Raw genomic sequence first — 18,888 nt, 5'->3', positions numbered from 1 at the left:
TCCTATGTCTGCCTGTGTCTTTCATTTTCTAACTTGACATGTGACATTTTGAATATATTGTTAACATTACTTGAATTTCCAACTTTCCCATATGTCGACCTCTACTAACCGGTAATTCCTACTGGCCATCTTGCGCAGTCTTGCCATAGACCATAAAATTTCCCATTGTAACTACCGGTATACTATAATAATTATTCTTTTTATACATAAAAGAATGTACATTAACAGAGCTGTTGCGACTGTTAAATTTTTCTTCCATTTCAAATCTAATCTACATCGGATCCCTCGGATAGGCTTTATAGCATATATACAGTACTTCTTGAGTTTACAATGTACATGGGTGGCAAGTTTTAATGGTATTATCTCCATCAGACACAGGTAATGGCATACACAATACAGCCGGGAAAAAGCAGGGCAAAATGAGTTCACACGGTAAAGTCTGCCGACAACACGTACGCCAAAGTGTGACGTCACAAAACTTGGACCTGAGCCTCCACGCTTAAATCAAATTACCGTAAAATCTGTCTCAAACCCGTCTACAAAAGGTGGATCTAACCAGATTCAACGAGATTGGACATAATTTGATTTCATTCTGAAAGGAAGCATTCAGAGTCGCAAACTGTCTAATCCGAATTCAAATTGCTTTGACAACTGCGATGGGAACGGGACTTAGGTCTAGGAGGAGGTAGGGAGAATTTTAAGAAAGTTTTTGGCCGACTTCCCAGGAAGTTTTATCCTCCGCTGGTGAAAAGTCATGACCTGGAGGAGACAGAGGTTCACACAAAAATTCTGGGCAAGGAAGCTGGCAGGGTTTTTGGCCAGACTTACAGACAGATGTGTACATTAAGACTAGTCGGAGTGTACAGTAGCAACATCCACGGTCTAATGCCCTCGTGGCATAAATGGAAGCGAAAACAGCGGTTCTCCTATAGTCTTGCCATTCCCAAGTCGTGAATCAGGATGCTAGTACAAAATGGTGCCATCATCATCATCTGTTGGCTGCAGAGCATTCAGTCAAGTTTAGAGTATAGTATTCTACAAGCAGAGGTTTCATTTGGGGAGGTTGGGGTGTCTAATAAGAAATGGCTTGGATTTTTAGTGGAGGGAGGGTAGCATGTAAAAATCCTGGCCATTTCTTATCAACCACTCCAAGTCCCCAAATACAAGTTTAGTCTGTAACAGACAGTCTGCAGCCAGAGCAGTAATGGCATCACATATTGGCTTCAGTCAACAGCAAAAAACTTTTCTGTTTGAGAACCTTTCCCCAATGGACCCCTTAAATTTTCAGTCCTCGATTTGACCTAAATTAAATGGATAATCTTAACGACATGATTCAATTAGCAATCCTTGGGAGAGAAGTTCAAGACATTTATTAAGTGATAAGTTGGTTTACAGAATTCCGGTTTGTACCGAAAGATTAATGACTTCAACTGCTGAATATGGCAGATTTCATAATCACTTTGTCTGTACTTTCACCAACTTGTTGCCAGGACATTCCAAGAACTGGCCTGAGGAAGGCCTCAGGTGTCCAAAATCTGCTGAAAGCCAGGAGGAACTAATTAAGATGTAACACCTGAATCCAGCCAAGCTGATAAGCTTACATTTCCTGCAAACATACAACAGAGCCATCCAAAGGATAATGCATACACAAACAGATGTACGCACTAATACATGCACAAAACCGGTGAAAGGGTTTTAGGTCCATCTAGGGACAAGCACTAATGATGCCGACAGCACTTTATATCTTTGACTCTCCCCTCCATTTAATACCCCCAAGGTGACTGGCCAATTACACAGACTACCAGTGGTCCTAATCGGTCATGCTAAGCCTTGTCTGGATGTACTTATCCCACACAAGAGTTTGTGGTACAGGACAGGGACAGTGACAGCTTGCAAGTGGGTGGATTTCTCTAGTCTTGGGGTGTGGGTTTTACTGGAAAGAAACTCTTTCTACTCCTTATTTAGATAAGCCGCCTGACTCTATCTTTGCTGACCGTTGCAATGGACAAGTGGGTAGATTGTTTGCCTTAGATGAAATATATTATTTTGATACTCAAGAAACACACAGTTCAACCTCCCACACTTGTCTACTTTTCTTACTGTGAAGATTGATGAAACAGTTTGCCACTGAAGTGGGATGGCAATTGGCATTGGGAATATACATGTAAGTAATATTATGCAACCATGCTATAGGTGGGTGTTGTACTAAGAACGCAAATAATATCTGCCAGCCTTTTTCTAAGAAGTAAAAATCACGTACACGTACGTAACAAATTTGAATGATATACAGTGACAAAGATTTATTCAGTATGAATACTTTATATTAAGAGTCTGATCATGTATGCAGTCCCCATACATATTCCATTAAATCTGCAGTACATCAATAAATTCCTTATGGTGCTCTTCTTCTAGTAATGGAAGTTCTGCAGGTACACATTTTGCAACTGGGTGGAGCAAGGTAGTCAGGTAAAGATGTTAGTAATGGTTTTCACAAAGAAAGAATGTCTAGCCAAGATTAGAACCCACAACCTCTCAATCACGTGTCCATGTGACTTAACCACTGACTGCAATACAGCACCACAATATTTCAACATGTACATTTGTATACACCTCAACATTGCAGGCATGTAGATGTACATGACTGTAGTTTCATGCCATTATTTTCCCTACAAATCCGCAAACCAAGGCATTGGTGACTGGCAGTAATGTATGCAGCAGTAATGCTTATACATTTAGGTACAATGATCCTCTTATCGCACACGAAGCTACCCTGCTTCCAGTATATATAATCCTATTAACAGTCATAACGCACCAGGCAATTTGTGGGAAATGATGACATTTCTTGTCATACTCTTTATCACTCAGTTGGATTTTTCTTCTGCAAAACAACATACTTGATAAGATCACAGTTCACAGTTCATGGTTTTCATTTCAAAGAATTGGGAGAACACCATTGTCATGCACCTATACTTTGAGGTAAAAGTAAAGGGTTTTGAAAATTTCAAATTCAAAGTACAACACGACATAAAGAAACATTTTGATACACCTCCATCTAGAAAACAGGATTTGTATGAAATAAATCCAGAAATTTCTGAATGCTATCGCCAAATATGAGGAAAAATTCAACTGTTATTAAAAACAAGGAAAGTCTCCGACAAGTATTTATATGATCACATTTCAGACTACATAGGAACTAATCAGAGGAATATAATTGGGGTGAACACAACAATATCCGGTGTGACATTACAAGTCATATCTGCCCATCTGCAACAGTCCGCTGGACCATGTTGTCAAATCACGTCTGCCTGCGTACAATTTCCGGTAAGCCGTAATTCCGGCCCTGGACGGCGGCCGATATGATTGAAGGAAGTCTAATTTGGTTCCAGCGACAGTTCTGTATCCATAACACGATCTTCTCAACGTCTGCGCAAGCTTTGATTCGCAGCGTAAACACATTTTCTTCCGCACAGGAAATTAGGGATGCTTTAATATAATACCGGTGGTGCGTATTTGTCTGTAGTGTCAAACTTTTCCGAAACTTTCATATCAGGAAGAGTGATTTCTATTTAGTACTGATTGCAGATTTGTGCCACCACCATAATACCACACCAATTCAATCAATAATAATTACTGGTTCTTGGAATTGCACTCTCCTTCTTTTTCAAAAATGAAAAATATACCACTTCCCCTCCTACCATGAAATGAAACCACCGCAAAAGTACATGTACATGTACAATGAATTTACAGTGCACTACACTAGTACTAGTGAATTGGCAAACAAAATGGCACGGAAAAAATTCTAGTGACATGTGGGTCACATTGCCCCCCCTCGGTGAAAAGTTGGAAGAGTTTTGTTATGTCTCTTCCGTTAAGAAGAGATCTAGACTTGAACTGGAAAACAGTGTCTGGCCTGTCACCCGTGATATCTGCTACAATCCTTCAGCTGAAATAAAAACGTGACAGTATGACCTTGGACAACTGCCTAGACTGTACAAGGGTCGACGTTCTTCATCTTCATTCTTCGTCTTACTTCATTCTTTCCAAGACTTAATAGTCTACCTAGCTACTATAGTTCTCACACAATGAAGCTTCTTTTCCATAGATCCATTCAACTTTTTTTCAATTTCATTACAAAAATCAACCTGGCAGAAGAACATGGTACATGTACATCTGAATTGTGCTGAATTGTTACAGACTTATGATTCTACAACATATCTTATACATACATGTCAAAATTCTTGTCAAGCGAGAAAAAGAAAGAACCTAACAGTGATTCTGTTTGTTACAAAACCTGCTTTGTCGTGTTTTTTCTGCTATTTTTCTATGGAACTGTAAAGGGTATACTAAAAGGTAAAGCTTGTAACTCTCTGAGTTTAAGCATAATGCTTGACTATGATATTCCATTCCAACTGTTTGTTGTTCGTGTTTGGAAGTACTTTGCCTTTCAACTTCTTTCCTTAATGGTGTTACACACACCTGACACCCGGCATCTCACAATCTCACACCTGCGTCTTCGCGGAAGCTGCTTTTTAATGCCCTGCCGTTACTGTAGTTGAGCACTTCAAGAAAATACCACGCAACTTGGAACCTTCTCTTGATCTTTTTCCTAGTAGCCAGGGTAGTAGCTTTTTCAAATTTCTACAGTGTCAAGGTCTAGTTACAAGGTACAGTTAGCAAAATGCAAATACAAACACATCTGCTCTGAATCATCAAGGTAATCTTCTTCTACAAAATCATCAAAACAATTTACGTTGACAAATACAACTCGCATTAGACATTCAGATAAGATTGCATTTTGTCCACTCTTACCTGACTGTACTGTACTTTCCAACTTCATGCTAGCTGCAAAATCCTTGCACACAATCTGTCACCAGTCAACATTTACATCTAAGAAAATCCAAATACAAACATGTCTGCTCTAAACCATCATTCAAGGCACCTTCCTCTAAATCATCAAGGAATATAGATCATATTTTGTCCACGCTTACCTGACTGCACTGTACTTTCCAAATGCAACTTCGTGCTGCAAAATCCCTGCACAATCTGTCGCCAGTCTCCTTTACTGTACACAGATTTTCCTTATTGGAACAAGTTCAACATCCAGGAGGTCTGTATGTACACCTCCTGTGGCTATTCCCTAAAGATAAACAGTTATAACCTTCCATCTGAAGCCCAAGCACTCGTCTTATCAGAACTCTGCCGCAAAATCTCGCCGTTCTTTTAACCCCCGACCTCGCTCCCACTGGAGGCAATTTGGCGAGCTTACCACACCACAAGCCCGGTCCCTCGGAAAGGCCTGACCATGAACCCTGCTAAACAACTCGCGTGCCTGGGCCCTAAGACAGGGGCTTAAAACAGGCTTCTGAAGCCGACTGTTTTGGCTTCCACTGCATATACTGAAATAAGTGGTTAAAAGGCACGCCCATCGCAGAGGATTTCTTGTAAATATCTGATGAGACGCTTAGATAAGGAAAATCGGTGGGGAACCTCCTTGTGCCAAAAAAGACAGCATTTCACTTACTCCTAAAACGTGGACCTTTATACAGGTACTGAATTTCAACTATCATTTCACTTACTCCTAAAACGTGGACCTTTATACAGGTACTGAATTTCAACTATCATTAAAATAAGGTCTAATGTTCACCAAGCTATTCACCAAATGGGAGCAATATCAAACATTCATTTAGGTATTGTCCTCTTTTCTGCACTCCTGTCTTACCATCTGAATCTTACAACCTTGTCTATTGTACAACTGTCCATTCTGATTACATGCTCCACTGTTTTACTACCCAAGTAATTACTTGAAATGTAGCTGGCATCAGCAGCTCTCTCCATATTGCATTGACTTGGAGTTGACAGGATGATCTAGAAAGATAACCTTGATGTATTTACAGTGCTTTGATTTGTTACCTTTTCAAATCATAGGCAAGATGTCCATGAAAAGTGACTGCAATTACTATCATCTTATATAGAACTGATCTTTTTATCACCACCTCCTTTCCAAGAAGATGGCAACCATGCAGCCATTTAGCAGGGAATCAAGGAACCCAACAGCTTCTTTAAGTACCAATTCATCAGGATTTCTTCTACATTGAAGCAGGGCTCTAACCAGTGCCCGTTTTGCCATTAATTACCGGAACTTTGCGGCGTGTGATAGAAAAATTGTTAAACCAATCCGTCAACCTCAACAAACAAAACTGACAAAAATCTTTAAAATTGGAAATTGTGTTTTTGAAGGCATGTTAAATCCAAAATTTTTCCCCTGGGGGACGGAGGCCCCTAGCCTGGACCCCCCTAGATGGCACTCACGTTGTCCCAGCAATGCCCCCCCCCCTGAACCTGGGCTGACGGAAACAAATTTTAAGCTGGCTACAGGTGAGCTAAGACGATTTTCCGGTCATGTTTAGTTACATGCATGGTAACTGACATTTTCAGATTGCATGACAACTCTGTAGCTGGATTTTTGACCCTCCTGGAAGACTTAGTAGTCTACAACCGATAAACCAAATGGATTCGAGGAATATATATATATAGCAGCTCAATATACATCAGGATTTCTTCGAATTCTGAGCTGAAGGCAGCTGGGCCAATGTGATTTTAATGACATGTGCGTTTATTTACACGTGCTGCTATGCAGTAATTGACAACTGCCATTTTCAACTTGACAAGCAGAGTTGTATGTACATGTAGAGAGTTTAACTTTTAACTTGTGTTTAAACTTTTGACTTTTGTTGATATTTTGCTTAAACTTTTAGCTTTTGTTGGCATTTTCCTGGCATATAGACAGCCCACTAATATGTCAATTCCAGTTAGGGTCCATAGTTAATCGTACGGTAGGACAAATACTTTTTTTTTTGCAAAATAAATCATGATTGACATTTTCTTCAGGTCTGCAACAGTGCCTCAAAATTTGTACAAAAACAAAATCAAGATATCCAACATTTATCCCTTAAAAATGTAGTAAAACAGCATTGCAAAGGGTTTAAAACAAAAACTAGATATCTCTAACCATTGTTGCTTGGCACAGCTTTAGTGTGTCAAACTAAAACCGTAAAACTAAATACTAAAAGGACGGAGAAAAGTCTAGAGCTGGACTAGAAGGAGCCCTGTTCTAGACCCCAGGATATAACAGCTTTAAAGCCTGAAACTTACCACACTTTGTCACAGCCATTCCTCACCCAGTGCTGTGTACATAAACAGCCTGCTGCGGCACAAATGGACCATAGATGAGAAAAGTAAACTCGCTGTCCCTACCTCGCCATTAGAAATGATACATGGGCCTCTACATCTCCAGAGTGTCTCTCGCTTAATGGAAATGGTCTGGTTGGCTTCTTGAAAACAAGCATGATGACATATATAAGAGTTTTTGCCACTTTCTACTGAGATTTTAAAAGAGGCGGAAATTTTCCCACATGGGATTGGTGGGTTTGCTTTGGCAGATGTTGTGCTTTAGGCGAACTAGGAAACAATTTGTCAGTTCACGGGTCTGATTCGAATCTGAGCATCAAAGAGGTTGGTTGGAAGGGTAAGACATGGCTAGCCCTGGCCAGTGGCTGAAAGCAAACTTGGGTCTCCAAAGCAAAATCTTTTTCTTTTTTTTCATTCCAGCACTGGGGAAACAGTGATGAACCATTTGAATTCTTTATTCAGCATTTCACAGGTGGTAACAACTCAGATCATGGGGACAGCAAACAAAAACCCACAAACACACACACATTCAAACAACATGCATCAGTGCAGGTTAGGTCTTGGTAGATATCTACAGAAGCTACAATTTCACCTGCACTAAGCTGTGTATGCAGGTGGTATTTCAGGCCCTGCAACTTGTTTACATGTAGTGAGTGTTGACTGGAGTTCTACCAGTTCATTCTAGACAACTGTAACAGTTGGCACTCAAAACGTCTGAAGTAATCTCCATTTCTTATCCAGTAGTAGAGTTTGACTTCTCTATGAATATTGTTCACCTTTAATATCACTTAAATGTGCTATTTTAGATTCAGCCAAATTTGGCCAGTGTTGCTAATATCTCAAAGTCGTGTGTCACGCTGCCAGAGCTTTTGAGCAAATATGGCTAGCGGATATGACGTCTTACGTAGGGCAGATCTGATCCTTTAATAAATGTCTATTACTTGTGTATAAGTGTATACATCCTTTTTATACCCCTGCATCATTACTAGATACTTTACGGATATGGCATGCGCGTATACTGGATGTATATTTAGTTAAAAATACACTTAAGTCATGACTGTTGGACAAGCCTGCTTACACCAACAAGCCTGGATTTCCATTTATGAATATGCCAACATTTTGAACATATTCTGTTGACATTTGATGTAAGAAAGACTTTGATGTAAGAAAGACTAGTGGATTCTAAAAACAGCACTTTTGTGTAAAATACAACTTAAATGTAATTCACTGTTCATCACTATGTATTAATACATGTATACCATGCTTCTCAAATATAACATACTAGAATTTAAGAAATATAGAAACAGATCTAGCCCCGATTTGGGATACTGCCAACTTTTCAAGAAAGCTAAATATCTAAGGTCGTGAAGGAACAATGACATAGATATCACAATGCAAATGAATGTTTACTTCTATCATCTTCATACTACAGCAAATGTGAAAAATAGACTTAAGCTAGTCTCCTACACCTAAATGATCATTCTTCATTGTAGTGTTTACATGTAGTGTCACTGTTGAAATCATATCATTTAGCATAGATAATTGCAAGATATTCCAACTATTCTTTGGACTCCAAAATTGCCTCGTAGATATAAAACCCATGGTTACAGGTCACTGATCTTTCCAAGATCTAAAAGTAAAACTTCCTACACATGATGACCACTTACATTTTGTAGGCATGAACCTATCATTAGCCAACTGTTGTGTAACCTTTTGTCTAATCTCTCTTTTAAAAAAAAGTTCCTGGTATCACAACTTAAATAGATGCAGGGAAAAAGTTAAAGGTATAGGGGCAGAATTGGCTGTCCATTAATATGGCAGGATCATGTTCCTAATCCTTCCTAAAATTGTGGCCACCAAACCAAACAGCAAAACATCGTCAGTAAAAACATAACACCCTGAAGAGACATAGCCAGCCAATCAAGTAAAGAAAGACGTAGTTACCTTTCTCGATGGAAGACAGGTTCTTCTTTACACAGGTGTCTTCTCCCCTGCTGCTTTTCAAACTGTACCTCTTTCCAATCACACAGAGATCGGGACTCAGATAAAGCAGGCTAACCAACCAGATAATCCTTCCTTCTGCTACAGGGCAGTTATTTAGGCAACCTATACACCATAAAATTGGGCTAAGTGACTCACTCTGCAAAAGGTCAAACAAGAGGTCTCCCAATGATCACGCACACACAATTGATTCTAAGCTAAACAGCTTTGGAGAGGTTTTCTCTCTAACTTACCATGCACCAGAATGACAGACAGTGAGCTATATGTCCAATGTCAATGTCTTCTTTTTCGGAGGTGACAAAAAAAATCACTCCTTGCTTTTTTTTGGTGACAGAAAGATCAATCGTTGCTTTTAGACAACAGAATGTGTCCTGCGGGTTTGCATCCAATTAGGTCAAAATAATTATTACATAGCACATTTTTCTTTGGAGATGATTCCCAATAGCAACGAAACAACAAAACAGATCTGATGTTCAAATTTCTAACATCCACCAAGTATATGGTAAACTGCCAAAAATGTCATGTAATGTTAGGCTACACAGATGTGCCAAATGATGAAATATTAATGACATCTTTGCAGTATTTAGGTCAGGGCCATAAAAACACTTACTAAAGCTGAGGGTATCATTAAAGGCAATATGTAGACTGGCTGCATAGAAATGTAACATTTGCCAAAAGTTGCTGCACTGTTGGTGTTTTTCACAGTGATCTTTCTGCCACAAAATCATCACATCGCAAAAATATAGATATTTCTTTCAGTTTCACATGTTCAGTAACACATTCTGCGAGGCAGTAGTGCGAAAACTTTTAACACAGGAAAAGCCTCATTTTCCCCCCTACCGCGCAGTTAAATCCCCTCAAGATGAATTTACAATAGGCTGCACAGGGCTTTCACACAGGCTAGAAGAAGAGTGATGTCTGCATGTTTACATAAATAAGATGATCAGACAGACCTGAGTACTCTTGACAAGTGTTTTACGCCGTACACAGAGATGGGAGACCTTCGCCCATTAATCTGGTAATTACCCTGGGTTACTGCCAGGTCCATTTACTTGGTACTTGGATCTGTATCTGAGCAAGAGCGAGATCAGCCAATTATGCAAAGTGAAAGAGCAAGAAAACCACAACAAACAGGAGTATTTATCCTAGTGGGAAATACATTAATTTTCAGACTTGGCATCTTTAGATCCTCTGGAACGCCTGAGAATCAACTCAATTCCTCCTGATTTGAATTTACAAATTCAATAAAAGGAATCAAAATTTCAGTAGTTTAGTCCTGATTTTAATGATATACAGTAAAACCTACACAATTGGTCATTCAAGAAGGGATGACCTGGTCGATTTGACCACTTTTTGGTTGTCACAAGAATACTCAGTCTACACTGTACAATGTATAGTGACCAGACTTTATCTTCTTAGGCAGTTCTTATTTACAGTGAATTTGAAGTGAATTTCATTGTCTGTAAGACTGAGAGGTCAACACCATACATGTAGTTCATGTTCATGTACCTTGTGTAAGTGCAATGTATGGGATTACTGCTGCACAGTTTACTCAACTCAAAAGCCCTCTCTTAAACAAACACTTGGAACAGACAAGTCCTTCATAGTCAGCAGTTTACAGTACTTTGCTGAAAATAGCTAGAGACAGTTGTTAGACATTTAAACACAGACCAACCAAGCTTATAAGAAACCCGTCCAACTGTCTTTTGGATAAACATTTGTGTCTTTCATGGCTACTGACCTGCAACAAGTACCAATCCTCTTATCTCCAAGCAGATGTTGGGAGGTAAAACTGCTGTTTCCTTTCTGTTGCCCTTCCCAAATTAAACTGGTTTCCCTTTGGTTGAAGTCACGAAACTTCGAAAGACCAAATACGTTTATTTAAAAGGCAGGTTGTAACAGAGCAGGGTACTAGAAAAATGTTGCAATTTTGCCTCCCAATGTCTGCTTGAGATTAATATTTTCATGGCAAAAACCTTGACTTTTGTAACACAGCATTTTCGATCAGTGGTAACACCCAAAACAATAAACAATGGTAACATTTTCTTTACTCATTGAAGTAGAGACAATGAGTTTTGTCATAACAAGAACACATACAATACCTAACATTAGCCTCTGAACTCTGAGGTAAGAAAAAACCATGTAAAAACCAACAGCCATCAAATTATACGACCTAATGAAACCAGAAAGATTTATGATTTATTTATTTACAACATCACACTGGTTTAAGTTACATGATTACAATACCAAGCTCATAGAGTATAAACACCATCAAACAAGTGTGTGGTTAAAAGCTTTTACAGATTGTCTTGCAATAAAAAAGACTAATAGAAATTCTTCTACCTTTATTTCTACAACACTACAATATTTCACATCCGTATTTGTATGTTTCAGGAAATTTTTGTACTTTTCTAATAACGCTACAATGTTTTACATCTATATTTGTATGTTTTGGGACATTTTTGTAAGTTTCTATAGCACTACAATATTTACATCCGCATTTGTATGTTTTGGAACATTTTTGAGCTTCTCTAATAATAGAGGACTACAAAAATGTCCCAAACATACAAACACGGATGTAGTACATTGTAGTGTTGTAGAAATAATGGCAGAAATATTCTCCTGCCTCTAGGCCTTCTGTACCCACCCAGGTGTTGTTGACAGGATAAACTTTTGACTCACCTTTCTTTAAAGTGTAACCATAGAATGTGACCTCTTTGACCTCTAGCCTTCCAGACAACACAGGTGACTCATGATCTCACCTTTCTCCATTCTAATTATGTCTGACACTCTTTATGATAAATCCATGTATTGTTCCTACATACAGTACGTGTAATTAAGCACCAACGCGCAAAGACCTACTGTGATAAATAATTGGGGGAAAGAAACAAGATTCTGATTGCATTAATTTAGGGGAACAACTACGGAATACATCCAGCATTCTCACTAATCCATGTATTGTTCCTACATACAGTACGTCTAATTAAGCACTAACACTCAACGACCTACTTGTAGTGATAAATCATTAGGAGAAAGAAGCTTGTGATTCCAGGTGGAACAAGACTTTTTAGTACTACAATATATAGCTAGGATTCTCACTAAGCTGCTTACGCTGTTGTATTGATTTAGCCCCCTATACTGTCTTTCAACTAGCGCTGGGGTATTTTTTTTGGGAGAACCTTGATACTCTCCTCAGGGTCAAAGGTAAATTTTTTGGGGGAGGGGGGCCCAGTGGGATACCAGACCCCCTACTGTGGTCATATCTTTGGGGCTGGATGCTTGCTTTATCAGTGTTGAATTCCTGCGATGCAACTATTGGAAGTGTAGCTGTCATCCCTTGCAGGAGTCCACTGCTTGCTGTGAAACTGGAGAAGGATTACGAGCCCAATCACCCGCTATAATGTGTGTCATCACCCGGGATAAGCCAAGAATCTTAATGACATGCCGCAGCCTCCGAAAACACCCCTAGCAAGGTGCACAGGGCACTCGTAACGCCCCACATGTATGCACAACAAGATCGCCAATTACATGTCTGCGGCGTCGCACTTTCATTTCCTGTGCACGTTCCTTCTCCACGCTTGTTTTACTGGGGGAAATGACATTTTAACAAAAGTGTTTTCCTGGCCGGGTTCTGGCAGGTCCTTCCTTCCAGCCCAATAAGCTCCTGAGGCCGCAAAAGGAGCCGCTACACGTGTGTACACTCGGGGTAGAGTCTTACGAAAACAGGCTACTTTTCTTACCAAATCTTTCTGTGCCTTGTCAACATGGCCAGGGCTAATTCCAAAGCTGGCCTGAAAAACACGAATAACAGCTCGCTGGCAGTTTTAAGTTAAGGTTAATGGCTGTTTACGAGGTTTGGAAAAGAATATAGGCCTTGCTTGTTGTACTTGTGCTTGTATAAGTTGTATTTCTTGCCATACTCAAGAGTAAAAACTTAGAAGTCTTTGAATTCTACATTCTCGGCAAGCAAGATTTTCAAAGCCGTTTCTCACAAGAATGAAGAAAATGTATCCATTCCAACGTTAAACAACACGGCAATGTTTAAACCAAAACATTTCTTCCTTCCGCACAGATCTGAACAATAGAAAAATTGGACTTTCCCATCTCCACCCAAAACATCACATCCTGGGTGGCAAAAATGCACAATCACTCAACACCACTGTCAGGGTCAATGCCCCAAGTGTTAGTCATTCCTAGATGCCATATTTGGATGAAGGCGTATACACGGTGCCATTGAGACTGGCAGAGATTGCACATTCCTGAATTGTTGTCCAAATAAGATGCTATCTTCACCCTGTACAAGTTGGTCTGTCGTCAGGTGATATACTGGATAATTTTTAACAACTCTCAGGGCAAACTTGTGATCATCTTATCAGCTGAAAGATGTGTTAATCATAATTGAGTCCAAGACCAAGTCCAAGACCCTATCATATACTGGTAATGCAAATCCAAGACAATGTCATAATGATATACAATGTCTCAAATTAATTTGCAAAGTATTTCACACAATTATGATTATCATTAATGATTTTAATTAGAGTCCTTCCCAGACCATTTGTGGTATGGGAGCGCACATATCTCTTATTCTTAGCCCTTGGGCCACACGGCTATCACAAATGAAATATGACCTAATCTTAAGGCATTCGAGGACTCTTGATATTGAACTCCAAGCATGCAGCATGTCTTAAAGTTAAAGAATAAGAGGCCTAAGTTCTAACTCAAGGAAATCCGCGAAATGCTCTGGCATGACACTTCTTCCGGGCCTTTCAAAATGGTGGACAAAAATAGACACCTTGTATAAAGGCAGTAGCTAATAGAAACCAAGGCAAGGATTTACCGACAAAGCAAATGTTACAAGTTTGTCACGTGTGTCACGAACAGTTGCGGTAAAGTTCATCCGGCGTGCTCGAACAATAACACTTCCTCTGGACCTTTGAAAACAGGGGACAAAAATAAATCTATAAAAGCAGCAGTAAATGCAAACCAAAGCAAGGATTTACAGACAAAAGCAACTGTTGCAAGTTTGCGACGTGTGTCATGAACAATTTCCGTAAGTTCACCTGGCTTGCCTGACCAATACCTGTAATAAGTACTTCCACCAAGCCTTTCAAATTGGAGGATACAAATAAATACATTAAAAGCAGCAAGGATTTTCCAACAAAAGTAACTACTACAAGTTTGCGACGTGTGTCATCAGCAGTTTCTGTAAAGTTCACATCCCGAAGGGCCCGAGGCCAGGGAAAGGCTAAGGGTGTCTTACAGCATTATCAAACGGAAGTGGGCAACCTCAACCAGACAAAAAACTCTGCCTCGAACATACGATTACTATGGCTTAATGTCATTTCACAGACTGTGTGATTCAAAAGGTTAAGTAGCAGTGTAAAACATACACCTATAATTTATCAAAGTCTAGGTTAACAACAATGTAATCTACTCCTGACCCATGTAGGTATAACATCACCTGAGGTTAAGTAGTCTTGGTCTTTTGCTACTCCCAGTTCAACAGTTTCTTTCACAAGAAGACTTACTGTCTAAGAAACAGGACCTACAACAGTGTATGAAAGCGAGCAATTCTAGAACCTAGTATTACAAACGTGTTTACAAACTAAATGCGATTATGAAAGGATCCTAGCAAACTTCTGTAAATACCCCTGGCCCCTGCAAGTTTACTGTTTTGTCTCAAAACAATGTCGGGTAATCGGATTGCGGTGTGGCCATTTTTCACCACCGCTACATGAGACAAAAGCCATTCTCTGAAAACCAAGTCGATGACTCACTCCTGGTGAATACACACTAATGGGGAGGTTACTACAGGTCATTGGACAAAGGCAGGACTGACGCCAGAGCTTGCAGGAGGGCCTGCATGGGGGGTAGTGACTACGAAGTACGCAAAATTTTCACCAACGATTACGAATTACATAGCTGATTACAACAGTTATGCGTTACAACTTACGTACTGATTATGAATTACGATGATTTTGGGTGGCTGCCATAAGGATTACGAAGACAAAAAAAAGCCTGATTACACCTTACGAGAAAGGGCATGCAGACCCTCTCACATGAGTGAGGGAACAGCGAAGGATCGGCTGACGGATATTTGCCGGGTATCATGACTGGGAGACAATAGGGCTGTGAGTACCTGTGACCGCAAAGCTCTACCTGACGCCAGGCCGCGCCCAAGAAACAACACGGCTACGCACTTCAACCTTTTTCATGGTGCCTGGCCCTGACATTGACGGCTTGCAGTGGTGCTTGATTTAATGACGGGGCAGCTGAGAATGGGGATCTCAGTCAAGGTCAAGCCTACTTACTAAAGTTGCTGAGGGCAAGTTCAAACAGCTGACTTGACCAAAGCCGACTTTGGTCGGTTCAAGTGCGTCATTCTATCCACGCCGTTCGGGCCTGAAGGCATCAAAATCAAATGCACCGAAAAGGACTCAGAAAGACCCAAAGAGACGAAGGCATGGTGACAGACGCTAAGCCGGTCCAGACGATAACACTAACGTAAACTTGTCGCTGCAACTCAGACAAAAACAGGCAAAGGCTGCATACCACGGCTGGCTACACAAATGTTACACAGACTGAGAGATAGGATTTACTACACTAATACAGACCCAGGCAAATCTCAGCCTACACTAACCTCATGGTCAAATTCCGATAATGGCCCGGCAGACTTGGTTTAACTCGTGGGACCAAACTGGCTGGCTTTCCATATGACTTGTTTATGTAATTTGCAAACCTTTGGCAGGTTTTCAACAGAAGATAAGTCCACCATCTGAGGCCTTTGAACCCAGCCAACAGCATTGGAGTGTTTTGACCACTTTTGGCTTCTCTGCAATGGTTAACACTCTAACAAACCTATACATGTACATGTACGTACAAACAAGAATATAATTCGGTGTACTGTGGCTGTTCAGGGGGGCTAAAGGCATGCACCTTCTAATGGCCTTCAGATTTTAGTACTTCCCAATTTAACTTACTCCCTGCTGTCATTTCAGCCTGGTAAACAAACTGTTTGACCTGCCAAATCTCTTTCACCCTCTCCACAAAGATGAATTTTTGAGACTTGGCAGCTAAAATGAAGTTAAATTTTGGATACCAGGCTGATACAGTAGTGTCATTCCTGGTTTGTGTAACTTGTCCAAGGCTTTTATCACAAGATTTCACTTCAAACCAAATGTTTCCCGACTTTTAACACTTGACTTATGTGAGCACACATCTTTTAATTGCTTATTGTATATTACCTTTAAGCCCGGCTAAGTACCTTAGAAAATCAGTTCTTATCTTTGAGGATTTTATCAGTCCTTTCAAAACCTCTGTAATGTCTCTTGGCTTGTCCAGACCAAGTACTGACTAACTGAGGACAAACTGCACAACCAGGGGACATCTGTGGTTGGTTTCTCACCCTTCTTTCAAGAATGTGAGCTTTCTCTGGCACGTCTCCAAACCGGCACTCAAGATTGGACAGATTTGCTGGGCAATACTTGGCTATTATAGCATTATAGCCAGGAAATGGAAGAATTATCAAAATGCAACTTGCAACATATTATGAATTATTTAGATAACCCCCCCCCCAAAAAAAAAAACAGTTACTCAAGCAACTGGATATGATGGACAAACGTTTCTGATAGCATCCACTACTTTTAATCAGTGACTTATTACCTGGATGTCTACTCTAACCTTTATCAACATACATGTATGTAGATAACCTTTGACTCTTGAAGTCTTCGCGACAGCTCAAAAAGTTATAGAATCACAAAGACTCAAATGTGTATAAATCAGGGAAACTGTGTTGTAACAACTTACACTGGATACATCAGTTACAGAATTTAAAACTGGCTGGTGGATAGAAGATCAGAAGGGGAAGAAGGTGTACATGTAAAGTGTGTCAAGGACTACCTAAGGAATTCCCGTGGATGCCATTGGTGCAAATACCATGACCAGATGCTTGTTCTCTAGTGTACCTCCAACAGAAGACCTGATACCAAAGTCCAACCTAGGTAAAACCATCCAGGTAATGAAAGAAAATGGAGCCTCTTTGAAGTTTGGGACAAGTTTGGTTTTAGGCACCACATAAGGCTAATCAAAATCAGGACATGTAACTGCTTCAGTAACTTTCAGGGGAAAGATGACATTTTCATATATGTACATGTTTATGTCTTTTTAAAAATACATGTACTAGTACAATGTAGTGCTTTCATAGCCAAGACATATTGTAGCTACTACTAGTACATAAATCAATCAAAATCAGGATTGTAACTACATGTAACTACTTAAGTAACATCAGATAAATCATAAAAGCTTGCATATACAGTATCAAGTATGTACATGTTCATGTCCTTTTAAGTTTTAAAAATAGTGCTTTTCATAGCCAAGACATGTAATGTACTGTAAAGAACCCTTAATGGGCCCCAATGCTTGATCTGTCACTTTCTCTAATTACCACAATCACTCAGGTATTTTTTGCTTCAGGGGTAAAAAAAATGACAAGGCAAACTGTTGATGCATGATTAATACTAGGCTGCTATGGTTCTGTTTATTTGTTTGTTTGTTTTTTCTCACATTTCAAAGCATACAAGACTAGGGAAACAACATAGGGTAACTGTTATATTTATAACGTTAAATAACATTAGATCTAATGTCAGAGGTGAAACAAAACTCAAGAGATGGATAAAATATTTTCTTGCGAAGCTTTCTGATAATTTGTGAAAAAAAAAAATCACTGAGGCAGACAGTAGGGCTTTCTTATCCGGGGTCAATGACCGTGACCGGAACAGGACCCTTGCTGTGTGGCTGACGGTTTTCCAGGAATAACACTACATGTAGGTTTCAGAAACATCCGACGTCGCGGGACACTCCACGGGTCGCTAGGCGCAGTTCTGCGGTCAACAGGGCACCTGGACAGTCTCTTACCCCGATCTACAACTTTTTACTTAGCTAAGATACACATATAATCGACCGATCTCTCTTTTTGAGAGCGTACACGCGCGGAAAAAACTGGGTCTGTGCTCTGGGTCTCTAGCTTGGCGTCGCGGCGGCTGACACCCGAAACTCGTCGCAAATCTGACCGCGCTACTCCCAGTACTAGTGGCAGGCGATCGGCAAAAACACTCACATCATCACTTCACTACGATAAAACTACGATCGTAAAGCGCTTATAACACAGACTAGGGCGATTATAAAACGTTCACGATAGTATTTAACCTCAGTCTAAAGCAATAGCGGTGTGTATGAGAGATTTAGAGGAGAAAACTTACGAAGAGTTGCTGGATTTCACCCAGGCGCCGCCATGTTTCCTTCCGTTCGATCGGAACGTCACGTGACCCGGGCCGGTGAGTCACACCCCTGGCTCCGGAGTGGCCCTTCCAGGAAGGCCAGGGGTCATTACGTCACAAACCCCGCCAAGTTTGAATTTTAGGGTGAAAAATTCCCGAATTTTCCATAATTATATGACCCTGAACTTGTTCACCAATGTAGCTAGAGAGAGAGAGAGAGAGAGAGAGAGAGAGAGGATGGATGGATGGATGGATGGAGAGATCGATAGACGGATGAATGGATGGATGGATGGATGGATGGATGGATGGATGAATGAATGGGTGGATCTATCTACAAGTAGATAGATAGATAGATACTAGTAGATAGATAGATAGATCGATAGATAGATAGATAGATAGATAGATCCTCCTCTCTCTCTCTCTC

General features: G+C 40.2%; 1 protein-coding gene across 2 annotated transcripts in view; it reads right to left on the bottom strand.

Moving 5' to 3' along the window:
* Positions 1–9,150, bottom strand: part of LOC109475267 (receptor-type tyrosine-protein phosphatase delta-like) — a 33,823-nt gene extending 24,673 nt beyond the window's left edge. For both annotated transcript variants that reach the window (XM_019775865.1, XM_019775866.1), the window contains exon 1: positions 9,133–9,150. The gene's annotated coding sequence lies outside the window, so the exon portion shown is untranslated. The remainder of the gene's footprint in view (positions 1–9,132) is intronic.
* Between the last annotated feature and the right edge of the window lie 9,738 nt (positions 9,151–18,888).

The sequence above is a fragment of the Branchiostoma belcheri genome, unplaced genomic scaffold (assembly GCF_001625305.1).
Source record: "Branchiostoma belcheri isolate BF01 breed outbred unplaced genomic scaffold, Haploidv18h27 scaffold33, whole genome shotgun sequence".
NCBI lineage: Eukaryota > Metazoa > Chordata > Leptocardii > Amphioxiformes > Branchiostomatidae > Branchiostoma > Branchiostoma belcheri.
Note: the sequence above shows the minus strand (reverse complement) of the source record. Positions and strands in the feature narration are given on the sequence as shown.